Source organism: Anguilla rostrata, chromosome 16, assembly GCF_018555375.3.
Source record: "Anguilla rostrata isolate EN2019 chromosome 16, ASM1855537v3, whole genome shotgun sequence".
Lineage (NCBI taxonomy): Eukaryota > Metazoa > Chordata > Actinopteri > Anguilliformes > Anguillidae > Anguilla > Anguilla rostrata.
In genome coordinates, this window is record NC_057948.1 from 7,418,771 (window position 1) to 7,440,084 (window position 21,314).

Consider the following 21,314-nt stretch of genomic DNA (forward strand, 5'->3'; position numbering starts at 1 on the left):
TCTTCATAAAGTGACCGTTCCACTCTGTTCTAATCCCACTGCTGACAAAATTTACACACAACACAAACACACGAAGACACTTGAAATTAGTACTAGGGCATGAGAGTCAGTGCTGTATCGTAAATACAATCACGGTTGCAGGGGTGTTGTTAGGCACGATGCAAAGAGGAGCATCGGCAATCCCAGTAGCTATGAGTGCATTTACGATACAGCACGGCCTCAAGTGCTGTATTGCTTTCATAAAACAGCTACATAACATAAAAACTACTAATTCATTGCGCAATAATATTTATTTTGTAATATTATTTGTTAGTAACAGTGCACTGAGCTATACTGTTTACAAACAGGCTTTTTGAACTGTTACACTGTCACAATTTACACTGTAGAACGTAGTCTCAGCCAATCAGTAGCCAGGATCAAAACTGCCCATTTTATTATACCTAAATTAAACACTTTGACTAATAAGTTCATTAACAAGTGAGGAGATGCTAACTTCTTTGCAAAAGTATAAGGATTTGAAAAGGACTTCAGAACAATCAGTGTTAAGGTTTTTAAGAAGTGTACCCATGGCAACCTTTTAGAGTATTAACTCTGACATTGAATCAGTCTCTCATAATTTCCCACTTTCCACAAGCAGCAATCTCACTAAATCTTCATCCAATTCATCACGATGTCTGTTCTTTTCAGAGATGGACAGACAGGGCTCTCTACTCAAACTATAAAGTTATTATACAAGGAAAAATGCATAACACTGAGGACTATGAACTTTCAGTGGGAAATTGTGTCATGGGAAATAGCACGGTGGGAAAAATTGACAAATGATGGCCTTGACCTGTCCTTATTAACAGGTATTCATGTGTTTTTAAGTCCTTGTGTAAACTACAGTATTCATCTCAGAATAACTGTGTGTACATACTGTGTTTTGGTTGGGGGTCTGTGAGTGTGTGTCTGTAGTGTGTTTTGGCTGGGGGACTGTCAGTGTGTGTATCCATAGTGTGTTTTGAGGACTGGGAGTTTTTGTGTGGCTGTTGTGTGTTTTGGGGACCGTGAATGTATGTATCCATAGTGTGGTTTGGGGATGTGTGTGTGTGTGTGTGGTTTGTTTTAGGGTCTGTGAGTGTGTGTTCATAGTGTGGTCTGGACGTGTGCTTGTGTGTGTGTGTTGTTGTGCCTTATGTGTTTATAGGGTTTATGAGGATTGTGTGTCATATGTGTGGTTGAGGATCATTCATAAGTGTAAGGTCATTTGCGCGTCTTATCGGGACTGTACACACTTTTAATGCATTACTTGTATCCTTATACAGCTGGGATATATACTGAAGCAATTTCGGTTAGTACCTGTAAGGGTACAAGCAGTGTCTACGGGATCGAATGTGACCTTTCGGTTAAAGTCTAGTTCCTACACTGGTGCTACTCCTCTTGGTTAGGTGACTCAGTGTGCCTGTTCCATCGTGTGTTGTGGGGTCTATATGTGTCCATAGGGTGTTTTGGGGACTGTGATTGTGTGTAGTATGTTTGAGGAGTGTGTGTGTGTGTGTGGGGTCCATATTGTGTATTGGGGACTGTGAACCAGGGTTCCAGTGCATTATCTTTGACATGAAGCTGGTGGTTTCAAATACCAAGCAGAGTGAAGGTAGTTATCAATGCGAAAGGTGGACACCAAGTACAACCAATAAACACCTACACACTTGTTTGACTTATATTATTGAAAATGATGTATTCCTTTTTTTCTTTTCTTTTTTTTTTGCCATTTTTCTCCCATTTTCTCCCCAGTTTAGTTGTTATACCAGTTCCCCGTGTGTACCACACAGACCTGGTCGATGCGCTAGTTTTCTGTCGGTCTGGGGAGGGTGTAAACTTTAAAAAAAAGATGCATTCTTGAATAAGAACAGAGTGCCATAATTGCATTAGCCCCTGATAAGTAGTGAAAACAATCGGTTGTTGGTAGCGTCCTCAGACTTTTGGACTCCACAGTTTCCAAAATCGCTGTGATCTGATACAGCAGACGCGATTAGCGTGCTGACACAACATTTCTTACAGGTGTAAAATTTACAATTCCCGGTGCCTACACCAGCACTTAAAACCGAATGTCCTAACCGCTCTTTAACATTAAAATAATGGAACAGTCCCCCCGTCCTCTCGTCCTCCGCAGAACGCTTCCCTGTTTCATCCCGAAATGGCTTTCAAATTACAGCCCTGGCGTCCGTTGTGTGACCAAAACACAATCACGAACAGTCTGAAGAGTTGGGTAATTAAAAGGCAATTTCTGCTCATCGGATCACATCTCTCTCTCTCTCTCTCTCTCTCTCTCTCTTTTCTTCTCCCCCTCTCCCCTTCCTATTTCTCTCTGTCCCTCTATTTTATGCTCTTTCTCTCTCTCCATCTCTCCTTCTACCCTTCCAATTTTTCTCCATCCCTCATTCTTTCATCCACTCTTCCTTTCTCTCTCCTCTCTCTCTCTTCATCTCCCTCTTCCCTTCCTATTTCTCTCTATCCCTCTCTCTTTCATCCTTTCTCTCTCCCTCTCTCATTCACTTTTCCCTTCCCATTCCTCTCCATCCCTCTCTCTCTTTCATCCTCTTTCTCTCTCCCTCCCACCTTCTTCCCTACCAATTTCTCTCCATCCTCTCTCTCTTTCATCCTCTTTCTCTCTCCCTCTCTCCCCCTTCTCTTCCTATTTCTCTCCATCTCTCTCTCTCTCTTTCATCCTCTTTCTCTCTCCCTCTCTCCCCCTTCTCTTCCTATTTCTCTCCATCCCTCTCTCTCTCTTTCATCCTCTTTCTCTCTCCCTCTCCCCCTCTCTGTGCTGTTTATGCGCAGGGTGTTCCAGGCCTATGACGAGCTGACATTTAAATGAGCCTGTGTTCAACACAAACGCAATCATGGACCCGCACTCCATGGGGAGCCCCCTGCTGGGATGATTGGCGCTGAGCACTGCACTGCCCCCCCCATCCCCCCCAGAAGAGACAGACGGGAGAAAGCTCCTCTCCCCCCTCTCCACTCTCTCGTCTCCATGTTTTCAGCACAGTGATTAACTTTTATGCAAAAGAGGCCTCTAATCTCTCTCCCGTCTCACCTGCATCATGTGGATCATCAGAGACAAATTGAGCACTGGCCACAGTGGAGAAAGGGACCACACACTCACACACACACACTCACACACACACACTCTCAAACACACACACACTCGCACAGACACACACTCTCAAACACACACACACTCACACACTCACACACACACTCTCAAACACACACACACTCACACACTCACACACACACACGTGACGCACACACAACCACATCCACAATCACACACAACACCAACACCACTCACACACACCAACTACAACACCAGACACACACTCACACACACACACACTGACGCACACACATACAGACACACACTCACACACACACATACACACACACACTGACGCACACACCCACAGACACACTCACACACACACACACTGACGCACACACATACAGACACACACTCACACACACACTTTCAAACACTCACACACACGCATACACACACATACTCACACACACACACAAACTGACATACTCACACTCACACACACACTCACACACCATAGAGTCTCTAAGATCACTTTAGAATAGAAATAGCTTGTTTTGATGACCAGTGATTGCTTCCCTATGAAAAAATAGCCTGGCATATTTGCTATCACAAAGTATGAAATAAGATTAAGTCAAATAGACCTAAAATACTAATGAGGACTTTTTTTTCAGTGTAGCTCGCTACTTTATCATCAGATGAAATAAATCGTCAGGCCAATTAAATAGCTAAGAGCAGAGGTTGAAATGAAATCCAGAAACGAATCATAACATCGCACTCAGTCGTAATGTGCCCTAAGCAATCCAATCCTATATATAAGATTCAGGATCTTGGACCAAACGGCTTTTGAATTCAGTGATTTGTAGTTTATGATCGTAAACATCAAGCACTGGTGTTAAAAGTGTTTTCATTTTCCAGTGTTTTCAGAGATTTCCCAGACAAATTATTTTTGGGTTAATGATATTTTTGTGATTACCTGCATTTTAGCAAAAGAAACACAGTTAAAGCAGAGGAAGCCAGAAAGCTGCAGCAAGTAGCCAAGCCCTCTAGTGGAGCAACCCTGAACTGCAGACACTAAACTACTCACATTGTTGCTGAAGCACACTTTCACAACCCACAAACTGTCAACCTCATACCTAAACCATAACGCAAAAATCTGTAACGAGACTTATTATTATGCGTACTTGGAAAGGCCACGTGTTTGCACTTATTATACATCACATTGGATAAAAGCGTCTGTCAAATAATTGTAATGAAATGTAATAAAGTATTTAGAAACAAACATACACACACATGCACATACACATAAACAAAGATACACAGGCACATACACACAAACAAACATACACGCACATACACACACACACACACACACACACACACAAACAAACATACACACACACACACACACACACACACACACAAGCATCAGGGCAGTTCCCCACACTCTCACCCCTCTCTCTGTCCATCTGCATTAGGGCCCCGGATCTCTGTTACGCTGAGGCTAATTAAAGACGAGGCTCTGACACTGACAGGTCCCCCCGCCCCCCCGCCCCCAGACCCCCCCGGACCCCCCGGACCCCCCAGGCCCCCCGGCCGTCTCCGCGCAGGTAGCGGCCCGGACCCAAACGGCATGCGACGGGGCGGGGGATCCCGCCACCTGGGGTCAGGCGGGTCGCACGCGCCGCTCCGACGGTCACGGGAGAGGAGACGGACGGATCCCCGACAGATCGCTCCTGACAGGAAACAGATCGCTCCTGACAGGAAACAGATCGCTCCTGACAGGAAACAGATCGCTCCTGACAGGAAACAGATCGCTCCTGACAGGAAACAGATCGCTCCTGACAGGAAACAGATCGCTCCTGACAAGAAACAGATCGCTCCTGACAGGAAACAGATCGCTCCTGACAGGAAACACACCGTCCTAACGGGGCCCCCGTGCCAGAGCGAAACCGCACACTTTCACACACCCCCCGCCCCACGCACGCACGTGTGCTCGAGGGTAAGCACGCGTGTATGTGCGTGTTTGTGTGTGTGTGTGTTTTTGTGTGTGCGTGTGTGTGTGTTTAGACAGAGAAAATTTGAGGTGGCAAACCCTGTGTTTTACTGCTGTAGAAAGTGCCGGAACACTGACCCCCCCACCCCACCCCACCCCACCCCACTCCCCACGTCCCTAATCAGTAGAGCAAGACAACGGAGGCACCGGGCAGGAGTCTGGATCGTCCTGCCACGCCCCGCCCTGCCCCACCGGGGAGGTATGGAGGACTGGGGGGGGGGGGCGACATGTTAGAGTGACAAGCGAGGGCGTCCCGCCACCGTCCAAAACAGAGCAGGGTCCCAGACACGCCCCGGTGGACCGCCGGCGTGCCGCTCCTGAGGCGGCGCGTAATCTGAGTGAACAATCGGGAGGAAATTCGGGACGCGGGCGGAGTGGGGCGGGGACGGCCGTTTGGGGACGGCGCCACCGGGGAGTCGCGGCGGGAAGCGGACGTGTCACAGGACGCACGGCGGGCATGAGAAAAGGGGGCGGGCCGGAACCAGGGGCTCCCGCTGAGAAAGCAAATCGAAGAAGGGTCGGGGGGGGGGGGGGGATGAGTGGTGACGCAAACGGTGAGACGCGACACCCGGTGAAGCCGTCCCGTCAAAGACGCCTTTCTGAAAGCAGGAACAACCACAGCGGCTTCTGCGGTTGCAAAAACGGCACGTTAGGACCTGAACAAAGACGCACACCCGAAACCGTCCAATCCGTGCCACAAAACGCTCGCTGCACGGTTTTGCAAAGTTTACGCGGAGTCCAATGCCGCTTTTGTTTCTGAAAACAGAAAAAATCCACATTCAGAAAGTCAAAGTCCTCCCCGTTACTTTGTTCCAATCGCCTGGATTTGCTAATTAGCACAATTCTTCAGCCAGGAGGCAGAACTAATGGGTGGAATCAGCTTTTGAGTTCAGAGGTAGAAGAAACTTTCGGCAGGACTTTTAAATTCTGACCCTCGGACTTTCCACCACTGGACTTTCTGGTCGGTTCATGGGACCGAGCACACTGGGGCCAAACCTTTTGGGTAGATGAGAGACCCGGGTCATTGTGCCAGAGGGCGGGGGCAGTGCTTACTAAACTCTGGGAGGGTCTCTGGCCAGGGCCGGGCTCTCCTGCACTTTCTGCCTGGTGAAACGCTCTCTAGGCATTCAGATGAAAACCCGCTGCGTTTGGTTGAAAAGTGAAGGTTTTGCCACTAGGTCATAGTCATACCTGAGGTATACTGGGGTTACGTTAGCCCGTTTATGTCAAAATGTCTGTCAACCTAGATTTCCATCCCTCTAGACGTCTAGATGCCTGCTTTTGCTCACTGGCTTGGTAGCGTATGTACGTCTGTCAGGAGGTGAGTCACATGAGAAGCCAGTACTGAAGTTCCAACTCCAATGCGTTTGCAGGGAAAGGATCAGCTGCTCGTAAAACATGTAGTCCTGGAAGTACTACGCTGAAGTAATGATGAGGATTACAATGATGACATCATATCCTCCTTCAACCCAGCAGAAAAACATAGTTCATTTTTTTGCTGATAAAATACAAGCAACTTGGATGGCAAAAACAGTCAAAATTACAATGAAAATATTTTTTAAAATATTTATTTTATTTTTTACTGAATATCCCTTTCAGTGTAGATTTTAGCGTAGTATAATATATGATTCTTCAGATAACGACGAGAGAAATTAATTGGCGGCTCTTAGGAGGATATGAAAAAACACAATACAAAATTACATCATTTCTTTTAGTTATCATCATAACCATCATCTGTATTCTTTGAAGTAAAAATAAGGAGGAAAGGGGGAATTAAGTAGAGCAACTAGTACCTATTATTAGTTTCACAGTGCATACTTGTAATATTGTGATGCGATATTGTGATATTTTAAGTGACGTGTTGCAGATAAAATCAATAATTGATTGGAATAATTGACAGGGCTACAGAACAATGTCCTTCGGTGGAATATTGCAGACTAAATTTTGGAAACGGTGGAAACCTGATGTTTACTCTCAAAATGGAGATTCTGAAAGGAGGCTTCCGGCTTCACCAAGGGGCCAGAGCGCAGACCACTTCCCGCTGTTTACCTAACGTTTATTACTTAAACACTTAGAAGCTTCGTGCCGCAGTAATGGAGACAACGCTGGCACTTTAATTACAGTTTGCCCAAAACAAAAATGTCACTGAAAAGTTTATTTTTTTCAAAAAAACATGGTAAAATTAAACCTGCCACCAGACTCACTTCCAAAAAAATAAAATAAAAGAAATACTGGAGCAAGGACAATTAAGACGACATTTGCAACTTTCAATGAAATTTTCATGTACTGACAAGCTGAAGATGAATGAAAAAACATTAGGGGTAAATTGATAAATGTGTGTTTCAGGCAGTCCTGAGGTAGCATTTGTTAATGCTATTAACTTTATTTGATGATTTTTTTTTTTTGTAATTTAATCAGTTTTGTGGGTAAACAATTTAAATGGAACATGAAAAATGAAAGAAACTGAATTACGCAGTAAAATCTTCCAATTACTTAAAATATCATCAGAATTACAATTCTGACGATTCACTTTTAAATTACCTTAATGACTTCCTGGAAAAAAAAACATTTGTTGTTTCTAATTCTCTGTTATTATGACCATCTCCGCTAAGATAGACTATACATTTTGTGTTTTAATAAACAAAGCCGCATTACAAACTCTACGATTATAATGAGAAAAATCGTAAATAATTAAACGTCTGAGATTGAGCTCATTTTTTTCCTCCCACAATGCAACAGATCGCTCCGTACAGCTGCCTGTTCACTGGAGCCTATGAAATATTCTTAACTAAATTAAATAAAATACAGAACAACTTTCAGCTCGAGCCCTGATTACTATTTCATACAGGAATGTCAAATGCATTAAATTTCTGAGGGACAGCTTAATGAACACTAATAATTAAGGAGACGGGCCCATTATTTTTAATAGTGCGGCAATGGGCACGGCTTGCATAAGTAAGGTTGCGACTGCGGAGGGATCCTCGCTTTAGTGATTCAGATTAGCATCCAAACGCTCCCACAGTCTGAGTCCTGAAGCTGTTGAACCTCATCCATCTAGACTGGATGTTGTTCGCTTTTTAATGGGGGGGGGGGGTAATTCTGGTAATGAAGCAAACTGATAACATCGGACACTGAGCACGTGCATCTGTGTATTAAGACTTATGGTTTCCATTCTCAGGGAGGGAAACACACTGGCAAATATGCAAGCAGAATTACAACACTACCATCCAAGTCATCCAAGATTTAAATGAGCAGTTTCTCTAGTTTTTAAAGATATTTGTTCGATCCTGACAATGAATGTTGTATCTGCTGTAATCTTTAAATTATTATGTGGGGGGGGGGGAGGGTCATAAATTGTTTACAAATCAAAAATATGATTGTTGTTCGCATAAAGAGAACGTACAAGTCATTAACAGAGGTGGGGTACTGGTAGAAACTTCCTCCTCTGAGAGGTTTTCAGTCTCAATCCTGGAGACCCACTGTGTATGCTGGTTTTCATTTCTACCATAATTGCAACCTCTGAATAGCAATTAGCTCTTAATTGTTCTTAATTAGACGCTTAATGTCTAGTGAAGGATGATTTACCCTCTTGAGGTCGCATTATGCCAGAAACAGCTACGTGCGCCGCAAAGAATAACTATTCCACATTCAGATCCAATACTTGAAATCAGCCAGATCAACTCCAGCCTTCATTTCCTGTAAATGCACCGTGTGACAAAGGTTTCCTTTGCAATGAAGTAACATTTTTGTAGGATGGAGTGTAGCACAGTGGGTAAGGAACTGGGCATGTAACCGAAAGGTCGCAGGTTCGATTCCCGGGTAGGACACTGCCGTTGTACCCTTGAGCAAGGTACTTAACCTGCATTGCTTCAGTATATACCCAGCTGTATAAATGGATACAATATAAAGTGCTATGTAAAAAAGTTGTGTAAGTCGCTCTGGATAAGAGTGTCTGCTAAATGCCTGTAATGTAATGTAGGGATTCCATTTTATACTGAAATCATCAGGGTCCTAACTGCTGAAGGTGCGGTCGCCTGATCGATGGAGCTAAACTATTTGTTTACAATGGCAGCGCCAAACCTGCGTTACGCTGGAGTGGGTGACAGTACTAAATTATGTTAAAACACAAACGCGCATCGTCACCTGCCGTGGCACAAAATGCATTCACAGGGGGGTCTCGGCGGGCCTAAGTTTGAACACCACCGTTCCAGACATCGGCTGCAGATCTCCTGTCTTAAGGAGACACGGGGCCTGTCTGACGTGCCGCTCTCCTCCTACGGGCATCCGCAGATAATTTTTCCGATATTTCCCCAGAAAGTCCATTATTCTACCCCCCTCCACCCCCCCATCTCTCCGTTCAATAAGCATCATTTGCTACCTTCGGAGATGTGACAGAAACACCATTAGAGAGAGACGGTGACGGTACTTAAGAGAAAGGGCGTCGCGCAGTCGGCTGATGGGAATTAGGCGCCTCCGTGCTCGCGTGCGCATTCAGAGTGGAGCCATACCGCTGTGACAGAAACGCGCGCCGGACACACCGCCGCGGAGGCCATTTCGGCTCGAACGACGCAGAGCGCACGGGGCGCGCGCGTGTGTGTGTGCGTGTGCGTGCGTGTGTGTGTGTGCGTGTGACTCAGCGAGAGAGAGGGGCTTGGCGCTTGGGTGATGGATCTTCTCTACCCCCCCCCCCCCCAGCCTTAAGAAGGAACTAGCCCACCCCCCCCTCTTTGGAGTGTGCCACTCAGGCCACGGAGCGCCGAGCCCCCAGCTGGGCCGTATTTGGGAAATGCCACTGAGCATGGCGCGCTTGCTTCACTGGGCTCGCCCGCCGCCCCTCCGCCCCGCCGTGGAGGCACCGCCGGGAATAGCGTGCGTGAGGGTGCCGGCGAGACCCCCCCCCACTCACCCCACCCACCCCACCCCAATCGAGATGACCTCCCCCGCTTTGCGGATGTGCGGCCCGTTGCCTGCGCTACTCAAGGAGAAAATGGCTCCTGCCGATCAATCTCGCCCGTGCGCACGTGGACGCGGACATGGCGGTGGGGGGGGTGGCGGGCGGGGGGGGGGGGATAAGGGGCGGGCGGTTGACATCTGTCCGCCGAGCTCACGGCTGACATTCTCCACCCGACTCCGGAGTTCTTACGATGGCCCCCGCTAACTTGAACGCTGGCTTTTTATTTTATTCCTTCCTGCTCGCTCCGCCGGCATCGTTCTGCTCTCGAGGGCCATGGAGGTCCGGCGTGGGCCGGCCCGGGGTGAGGCGGGGCCGGGCGTAATTAGGCAGGCCCGCGAGGTGGCCGCGGGATCCCCGTCGATTGACCCCGGGAGGACAGGAGGCCCGGAATGTTGCCATGGAGCGTTGCCGCGGAGGGTTGCCCCCTACCCCCCTCCCCCGGAGTCACGAACGGCCTCCTTAATTACAAACTGCCCAGAGCCGCTGGAGTGACTTTCGCCGGCGCTAATTTAGCTGGTCTGGCGGTTGGTAATTACACCAGGGATTCAGCCTCTCTGTGCGACGGTCTGCTCTGTACGTGCTTCGATGCTTCGATGCTTCGATGAGGCTCAGATATTCTTCTCCACGTTATCGTTATGGCTGTGCTACCACTGTAACTATCATACATTCCATTAACATTGGGTACTGGATTTTTTTCCCCCCAAACAAAACACAAAATGGACATAAAATACTGACAGTGGAAGCAACAATGTCTATTTTCACTCAAAATTATGTCAATAACATGTTCCCTGTTTGTTTTTTTTTCATTTCTGAATAGAAATTCATTTTTAAAAATTAAATCAATTACAAGCCTCAGCACTATAGAGTGCTTGTGCTTTTATTTGTCTAAAGCAGGGGATGTCCACTCTTACCAAAAAAAGAAGAAGATGTGGGTTTTGTTTAAGCCCAGCACTGAGACACCTGATTCTACTTATCAAAGTCTTGACTGAAGACCATTACATTACATTACAGGCATTTAGCAGATGCTCTTATCCAGAGCGACGTACAACGAGTGCAAGACCATTAGTTAATAAGTTGAATCAGGTGTAGTACTGTGCTAAAACAAAAAAGCTGCACCCACACCAGCCCCTTTCCAATAAGACTGAAGCCCCCAGGTTTAGAAGGATGAATTCATAATTATAGAACTATACCAGCACTACCAATTTTAACATCCTCTTCGATTATGAACGATGGAACACGCAGAATAGTTTTAATTAGTTTGCCTGCTGAAGGCACAGGCTGCCAGTGGAGGTCTGGAGCCACGCCTACTCGTTGAGTGGACACACGCCTGGGTTGTGTTAGCGAATCAGCCCAGGGCTTAAAGGTGTGCTTCCTGCCACAGTGAGTAAACTGAGATTGGGAACGAGCAGAAAATGTATTCGTTGTGTTTGGCTTCTTTTGTCTTTGGTTCAGTTTATTGTTTTTGCCCAGAACCCATGAGGGAGGGAAGGCCAGAATATTCGGTAATTTGTTTCTTTAAAAAAACTCATGCTGACTCTTTATCGGCAAATAAAACACTGGTGAAAACCGGGATTGCCGAGCTCCCTGTGTCCAGCACTTCTCTCCCTCCCTGAGGTATCACCCAGCATGCAACACTACTGTTCTACAGAACCTTTTTATTCCATTTCCTTCTGGACTTAACTCCCACTTCAGTTTTCAAGCTAGACAGTTGAACAAGCAACCATAAGCTCTAAACATCTTACAGTATTTAATTCAGTGCCTGATGCCGCCTGTTCTTGTACAGGCATGGTCTGTACGTAGGTTCAAGCCTGTCTTAATCAATCTTTGAAAACATCAAGCAGTAGTGGCTGATAGCTTTACCCTACTGGCTAATAGAACTCCCAATGTGTTTAATTTAAAAAAAATTCCAATCTGATATCTGCAAATTGATAGGTATTTTCATTTCAAACTATAGTTCAATGAATCTCTCTCCAAAAAAAATTACTGACTCTTCTTTTGAGCAATGTAAGAATTTTTCATCCGCCTTTGTGAATAAAATGTTAAATATCAGAGGGAACATAATTCTATCTGTACTTCCTATTGGTGTGACCGGTCAGAATTTTGATGTGACTCTTCTGAGCCAATTCCAACAGATGATCTCCAGGAGATTGTATCTCAGATAAAACATTAATGCAGCCCCTTAGATATCGTCCCTGCAAAGCTCTTAAAATATGCATTCGCAACAATGGTTGTAATATAGTCCCAATGGTAAACGGCTCATTTATGACATTTATGATTTATGTTCCTACTTAAGACCCATTTCAATGCTACCTTTCATCTCCAAAAAAGTAGTCTCTAAGCAAGTTTATCGAAAATGAATAAAAATACAAAAGTTTTTGAAAAATTCCAATCTGGATTTAGAATTCATCATAGCAGACAAACTACTCCTTTAAAGATAATTAATGGCGTTCTTCAGAATGCTGATTCTGGTGACACATTCATCCTTGTCCTATTAAATTAAAGCAGGGCATTTGATCGATTGACCATTCTACTCTAACTGACAGACTCAAAATTTGAGTTAGCATTCCTGGGACTGCATTTAGCTGGTTTTCTTACTTGTCAAATAGAAGATTTTCAGTCTTGATTGGCTGTTTTTGTGTCATCGTCAGAAATGATAAATTGTGTTCCTCAGGGATCTATCCTTGGGGCAATTTTTTTTCTCTGTCTGTATGGGGACATGAGTCTCTGGTCTAAATCTCAAGATCCATATATTCTACTGTGTTGAAGCCTACACTACAAGGGATATTCAATAAATATAAAATAAATAATATTTTTGAAAATATTTTCGCTGCAACATGTTTTTGTCATCCAAGACAGCTTATATTACATCAAAAAATGTAAAATACTTTTTTTTCAGCTGGGTCTCAGGAGGACAGTATAAATCAGTGTTTTCCATAGCTGTAATCATGTGATTATGATTTGAAGTATTTTGTGATATTTAACTATTTAGCTATAAGCCCTTCTCTATAGAATATTTAAACAAGCAAATAAAGTAATCATAAAATAATGGTGAGATTATAATTTTACCTTTCTGTCACCAGCATAGAAAGGAAACTGCATGGAAAAAAAGGAAGTTTCTCCTCTATGTCTAGCTCCATCCAAAAGCGGTTCGCGGGAAACCAATCATTATCTTTTCAGAGCCTTATTGTGGAGATTATTATTCAATTACAGGCCAATCTCCCACTTCCTGGCTGAATTTTCCCGCGCCTCACCGCGGGTCCTTAACGAACCCCGAACGTCTCCAGAATCCCGTCACACTGGAGGGGCCGCGTGGTAAACGAAGCGCGCGGAGCGGCAGTTCGGAGCGCCGCGCTCAGCCGCCTGTCACTGAAGGGCACATCCGTAACGGGAATCGCTCTCTCTCTTAGCCAAGAACCGCCCGCTTAGCCCCGACGTGCCGCGAGACAATCGCGCCGAAGCGGTTCGGTTATTTACTACGATTTTGGTGGGGAGGGGCGGAACCGCGCGTGTGGAACCCGTGGAACCCGCTGCAGGCTGTGCACCCTGGACGCCGCTCCCTGACGCCACGGCGATGCCCCCGCCTCCCCCGCCCCAGGCGGGTGCCACGGCGATACGATGTCAGCGCAGCGGCTCGCTCGCGTGAAACTGGTCAAGCTCGGCATTGGCTTGGCTTTCCATTACAGCAAGACTCACGGCTACAGGTGATAAGGTTAGGAAGCATTACTGCATGTCACATGGCCCTAATACAGGACTGGGCCAAATACGGAGACCTCGTAGTTTCTTACTATTACAGATAGTGTAATAACTGATTATTATTTGCGCATGGTGCAACTTGGGTGCAGAAAAAAGTAGGTGTGTCTAACCTCACTATCTTATTCAATACATATCTCAGCATATGTTGTCCCTGCTTCTCTCTTGGGCAGCCATACATGCTCCAGAAAGCAGGGAGAAGACAGATCTGCTACTACATAAGATACCACTGACAGACACCCTGTACAGCTGCAGTGTCTGCCCACACACACATGCAGACATGCACATGCATACGGGATAATGGAGAAATATGTATGCATGTGCAGACATACATAAGCATGCGCACAGAATCACACAAGCACAAAGAGAAACATGCGCAGACGCAAGAAAATACCAACACACACACACACACACAACCGCACGGGTACATGCACATGCTGATACACAGCCAGACACACTTTACACACCTGCACATGCACATATGTACAGCACTCGCTTCTGTGTGCACCCACACACATACTCACTTGTGCTGGCACATGGAAACACACACACACACACACACATACTCAAACACACACACACACACACACACGCACACACACACACACAGGGCTGTGCTGCAGAGCGAGTGTCTCTGGGTCCCAGTAGCAGAGAGAGCTGGCTGGGCTCCACCGGCGCTGCCGGGAGGGACAGGAGAATCTGCTGTAAAAGTTAATGGAGCATAACCCCAACCGGGTGGCCACAGCACCTGCCCTCGCCTCTGCACCAGCAGGACTGGGGTTCTCTCCCTCTGCACCAGCAGGACTGGGGTTCTCTCCCCTCCCCTCTGCACCAGCAGGACTGGGGTTCTCTCCCTCTGCACCAGCAGGACTGGGGTTCTCTCCCCTCCCCTCTGCACCAGCAGGACTGGGGTTATCTGAGCAGCAGGGACTTTCCCTGCCCAGGGAGGGGGTGAGGGTCAGAGGTGGAAAGGCCAGGGGTCAGAAAGTAAAAGTCCTGCCTTGTGTTTCTTCCACCCCTGAACTCAGCCAGCTGATTTCACTCATTATTTCTGCCTCCTGGCTGAAGAACTGTGCTAATTAGTTAATCCATGTGATTGGAACAAAGTACTGGGGAGGAATTTACTTTCTGAACCAGGCTTTTCCACCTCTAGTGTGGGTACACCCCAACAGAGCAGAGCTGAGAGAGCATGGAGTAGGACATAGAATGGAACAGGGGGGACAGAAAAGCATACACAACTGCTGACACACACACAGCACTGCAGCACAGACACACACACAGCACTGCAGCACAGACACACACACAGCACTGCAGCTCAGACACACACACAGCACTGCGTCAAATAGTAATTGCTTGTGAGAATGACTAGTTTAACATTCTACGTGATAATGAGACATGATAACGAGAATGTTAATGAAACAGAGTCCATATCAGGTTTAACACTCTTATAACAGGTGAGAAATAAAACAAAAATGAAACAGGCACTGTACGACGAAGGGCCAACAACTTTCTTTTTCGTTTCCTAGTGGTCACATTTCTTCTGGTTGGAGACTATACTGTTTTAATACATGAAACCAGCTGACTGACCACCATCACCTCACCTTCACACTGTACCGTAATACAAGGGACTGAAGCCACTGCTTTGTCACTCATGAGGACAGTAAAAGTACAAAAAAGAAAGAAATGAACCCATTTCCAATGACCCATAAAAAATGTTAAAAAATATAAGAGAAATGAAGTCCATTCAGTAGTCGGTGCAGTTATAAAATGTACAGACATCTTCTCTGGTCCGAGGTCTCACTGAGGTTTAATAACCTGCAGAATAATGTCTGCTGTGTTTGAAAACAAATCTGACCAATCAAAATGCACGCAGCCATTTTGCGGGTGAAGGCCGTGATGTCAGTTTCTTACAAACGGCAACAAGCAGGCTTTCCAAAGGCCAAAGCTGGCCACAGACCTGCTCCAGCCGTCACAATACGAATCACAAGAAATACGGACGACCCAAACACAGATTACTTCTGCTGGACATTTATTTAGCCAAACTGTTAAATACACTCACACCTGTCTTCGGTCTGGTAGAAGATCATCCAGCACAACCGGTGAATGGAGTAAATGAGTGAGTGAATCTGTTTGAAGGCCACAACAGATTCTGGGACCTTAATACCTTACAGGCATTAAGCTTTTTCTAACATATTTCAAAGATCACATCTCAATGAGTGTAACATCCACCCTCGAGTAATACGTCAGCCATTTTGTAAAAGCCCATCAGTCGATATTATACCTGTGACAAATATGACAATGATATAAATGTAGTTTATAAGTGTGTGTATAATTATTCTCAAATCAGTTCCCATCCTAGGTACATCGCTCCAACCCCCCCCCCCACATCCCCACTGACTGAGCTCAACCTTGTTTCGGGCACTCAGAAGTCAAGCAAGCAGCCAGGACGATGAGCCACAGCCACTGGATTATACATCAAAACCGGAGGGATCCTCCGAGCGCGGGCTCGCGTTTAACGACGCAGGGGCCAGGCCGGTCCTCTGGAACTAAGGAGCGGGTACAAAGCGGCTTCCCTCCCGAACAAAATTAGGGTTTTGCCTCTCGAGAGCCTGGAGTCACACGCACACACAGGTTCTTTAAACAGAATGAAAGGCGCTCCGTCTGAGGGACTCATCAATAAGCCATGAGGCGGCGTGACCACGTCCCACAAGCCCCATTGAAGACTGCAGGCCGCACCGCTGAGCGGAAAAGGCCCTGATGAGGGGGGGAGCGCTCTGCCTCCTAATTAATACTGCACTGCGCCCAGCACCGCTTCCAGGGGCTTCTTTTCCGGAAAAGTTCTTACGGAGATGTATTCTTTGAATAATTATTTTCCGCATACTTGTGCGGGGGGGGGGAATGAAGAAAAAAAACGAAATGAAATAAAACTTTCTTGAGAGTGTCTAAATGAAACATTCTTGAGAGTGATCTTAGTTTAATTAGCATTTTTAAAACATTTCTTAAACATTGAAATGTTAGCTAAACCCGATACATGTTTTGTGTCATTTATCTTTTCTGGAGAGGGTAATCACAATATGTTCTCAATCTTATTACACAGTGTGCTGAAGATCCAATGAAAAAACTGCATTTTAAATCCTGTAAATATTATTCACTTCTATTTTTAAATTCTCCCACTCAGGTGTTATATTTAGCCTGCCAGTTAAAAAAAAAATCTTACCAGACACAGCCTACCACCGCAACAATTTAGCCTAGCCTTAGCCTAGCATCAGGCAAATAATCCTAAATGCACATACTGTATTTCTTTCAGTAAATACTCACTTATTAAAATTCAGTTTTCTCAAGATTTTTTGGTGCCGTTCAGCTCTTCACTATAACCGCTGAGCTCCTGTGCCTGTGCTCCACACAGAGTTGTGGCTTTCAGAGTGCTGAGCTCACACCCCCTATAGGGGTACAATGGCTTGTCACTAGGGCAGTACCCGCACAGGTACACACATTGTGCCCTTTACCCTTTTAGATTAGTATTCTAAGCTATAAATGTGACCCCCATGCACCTGTACCCCTTTTTCCAACAGTGCACATTGGACAAGGTTAGGACAGCAACCGGGGACCTACATCAGCACTCCTAAGCTCCTATGCTTTATGAATACAAGCCCTCACCTGTTCAGCCACCTGAGCTATGTGCGTAACAGCGCCAGAGCTGGTTAGCAATACTTTCAGCCCAGTCTATGTGCAACGTCCCTAAAGCACTACTGTGCTAATCGAGGCATACATATGCATCCAGTGCATTCGTGTATAATTGTCTGTAGCTCTACAGCTTTCGGAAAAATAAAATTTTTATCTATAAAAATTTTTAAATACAGCACTTCAAAACATCAAAAAAAAAAAACAAACTTAAAGGCCTTTATTATTTGGCAATATGACAACATAAGGGTGCGTTTCCTTACTTTTGAACTTTATTTGTCTTTGCTGGGTGTCTCTCTCACAAGTGCTATGGTTTATATATACTCAACCACCTTTAAGACTTGACTGCCGATTACAGGCCTATTGCCATTCTGCAGTAACAAATTGTTGGATTTAGGCTTATAATACACTAAAATAATGATTAAATAAAAAGTTTAAATGAAACAGACACACAATAAAAGGAGAATGAAGCGAAATGTTGGGGAGAAGTGCAGGGACTGGGGGGTAGGTCTGGGAGATCTGACAAGCAGTGTCAAGGTTTAATGAGCTTTTAAACTCTAACAAGCCCTCAGACAAGGGCTTAGCCGACTGCTCAGTGTCAGAGCCCTGACCCCTCCCCCCAGCAGGCTACAAGGGGTCACCGTGGAAACGTTTTGCAATGTTTGGGTCACTTTCCCATGGTGGCCTGTTCCGAGGTGCCTCGGAACTCTGGTAGAGGGCGGGGCTAAGGTTCGGCTACATCGCTTCGCCCCGCCCCCCAGCATACTCCTTTGTTCCGTCAGCACGACAGGGCACATCGGTTTTCAAATGCCATTTCTTGATTTGCTCCAAAATGGAGGATGGTGATATAGGAGGTTGCGGAGGAGAAGGGAGTCGGGAAGGAAAAAAATGAAATAATGAAATGCCAAGAACGTCATTAAGAACAAATGCCAGCTCGGCCGCCGACAGCTGCTTCCCCCCAGAAAGCGGGGACGCGTGTGGCGGGGTCTCGGCGGCCGGCAATCCCCTCGGCGGTCGGCGGAGTCACCGGTGGGAAAACAACAAAGGCCTTTCTGCGCGGCTCGCGCAGATGTGCCCGGAGCCGGGCTGTCGGAAGCGGTTAGCATGACGGCCACTCACAGTTCATTATTTCCCTCTCACAGGTCAGTGGGCGACAGGCTAGGTCAGCACGCTTCATTGGCTGCTACAGTTCCCTCGTTAGATTACCGAGGGAAAAGGTGTGCCACTTGAATTGATTAACTTATATCAATAAATCAATTCGTAACACTCCCGTTTTTCTTATTTTAAATCGCGTCACATTTGTGATACAGTGTTTAACTGTTGCTTCTGTATCTTACTTAAATTGCAGCAGCCACCACGTATTCAAACTACCAGGTATAACCAAATGTAAACAAAATTAAGATATCACCCATGCACGCCCCTGCTTTCATCCTTCATGTTTTCCTCTCACTTAGATAGCCTAATCCGTTTTGCAAGAATAACTGCATTCTGGTTATAAAAACTGTTGTAATTAAAATGTCGCCGATTGAAACTGATAAGCATGAAAACTCAATGCTATCATAATAACAGTTGTTGAACAGATTGTATTTGAAATGTCGTCGTTTATGGGAATCAGATATTTTAGTAGTCCTGTTCTGTGTATTTAAGGATCATGGGACGATAGTACATTTTCAGTCTGTTGCTGTTAGTGTGTCTTAATTTCAGCTAAGAAGTGTTAGCACTGTTGGTTAAAAAAATAAAAAAACATTTATGATTTTTTTTTCTAAAATTAGTTTTGTAAATATTTTAGTAGAAACTTTTCGTTTAAAGTATCTTATAAAGGTGTATAAAGTTTAACTTTAAAATATTTTCATTTTCTTAAAACTAGGCTATATATTAGCAAATATGCAAGAAACTGGATCTTATTCATGAATTAATTATACATATATAACTGTAGCATAGTACATGTATTGTTTTCATCATCCAAAAGGGGTTAACCAAAATCAGTAATTCATATTTTTCCCTCATCAAAACTCTGACAGCTTTGATTAAATGAATTGCGTTAAATTAAAAACTGTGTTTTAAATGGTGGTAAAATATCGTTGCAGAAGGGGTATTATTCCTTGTTAGTGTACAAATGTTTTCCTTTCCGCAAGGATGAACGGCAAGTAGAGCATGTGACTACGGGGCCAGCTACGCCGATCGGATACAATGCAATTGGCTTCATCTGCGAAAGAGACGCGCCGCGCCTAATTTCCCCGCATCAGAACTCTCGCACCTCGCTGGAGGTACACACACATTAAACATTGTGAAGCAATTAATCTCGGGCGCGTTCACATCTGGAGCTGCCCCCGCCACGCAGCGACGTGTTACTTGTTGAGCCCCGGTGATTTAACACAGGCTCCTAATGAATCGTGAAGTGAAAATCGGACATTGCTAAATTGTATTAAAGGGACCGAAACGGGACGCGGTGTTAAACCGCCCGCCGTAAACCCTGGGCTTGGGGATGATGCATCGCGTAACATGCAACGCGGCGTTTTCCACTCGAAAAAGCCATGAATAAACGATGAGAATGCTCATAATTATGCGACTCGCCCTTACCTCTAGCGCTGTGTTAAACTTGGGCGAAGAAAAACCACATTACGCACGTTGTTTGTTTCGTGTCTATTCATATGCAGGAGCATAACATAATTGTGATGTTCTGTAACTCTGACATTGTGATGTTGCAAGAATCCATCTTCACCTTGTCAAGAAGTCAAATCGGCAGAAGTCAACGATAATTCAGAAGCTTCCCTGGTGTGTAGAGCATATACAGTATTAAGGATATTATTTAATGCAAAGTACAGTGCTGTCTGTATTTTAGTATTGGCACCATGGCTCATACTCTTGAGACCCAACAGACAAAAAGTTATTTTAATTTAATTATCTATGAATCCCTTGTAGTGTATGTGTGTGTATATATATATATAGCTCCACAATGTTTCAGACAAAATGTATTTCTTATCGATTTGGCTCTGTACTCCACAATTTTGAATTTGTAATCAAGAAATTCACATGTGCAGATTCTCAGCTATTATTAAAGGGTATTTCTATGCATTTGGGTTTCACCGTGTAGAAGTTACAACACGTTTTATACATAGTCCCTCTATTTCAGGGCACTGTAATTTTTGATTGGCTTTACAGGTAACTGTGTTCAATTGCTCCTAAGTGCATGCATAAGACAGCTTGCAGTATCTAGTCTTGATTCTACACTTGTGATTGCCTTTGTAGTCTGTTAATAGTGTTTTCAACATAAGGACCAGAGTTGTGCCAATGAAAGTCAAGGAAGCCATGAGGCGGTTGAGAAATAAGAAAAAAACATTCAGAGACATAGGCCAAGCCTTACTTTTTGGAACATCATTAAGAAGAAAGAGAGCACTGGTGAGCTCAGTAATCGCAAAGGGCCTGGTGGGCCAGGGAAGATCTCTACAATTGATGACTGACAAATTCTCACCATAATGAAGAAAAAACCCTAAACACCTGTCTGACTAATCAGAAGCACTCTTCAGGAAACAGGCGTGGATGTGTCAGTGTCTACTGTTCACAGAAGACTTCCCGTAAAGAACTATAGAGGCTACAGTGCAAGATGCAAACCACTCACAGTCACAGTTTGCTAAGAAGTACCCAAAAGAGCCTGCAAAGTTCTGGAAAAAGGTTCCGATGATTCAGGTTCAGATGAGCCCAAGATTCTCTTGTATCAGAGTGATGGCAAGAGCAGAGTGTGGAGGCCAAAGGGAACTGCCCAAGATCCAGTGCACCCTCCCTCATCTGTG

At 45.2% G+C, this 21,314-nt stretch overlaps 1 protein-coding gene across 2 annotated transcripts in view; it reads right to left on the reverse strand.

Moving 5' to 3' along the window:
- Positions 1 to 21,314, reverse strand: part of LOC135241520 (doublecortin domain-containing protein 1-like) — a 130,693-nt gene that overhangs the window by 23,808 nt on the left and 85,571 nt on the right. The window lies entirely within an intron of this gene.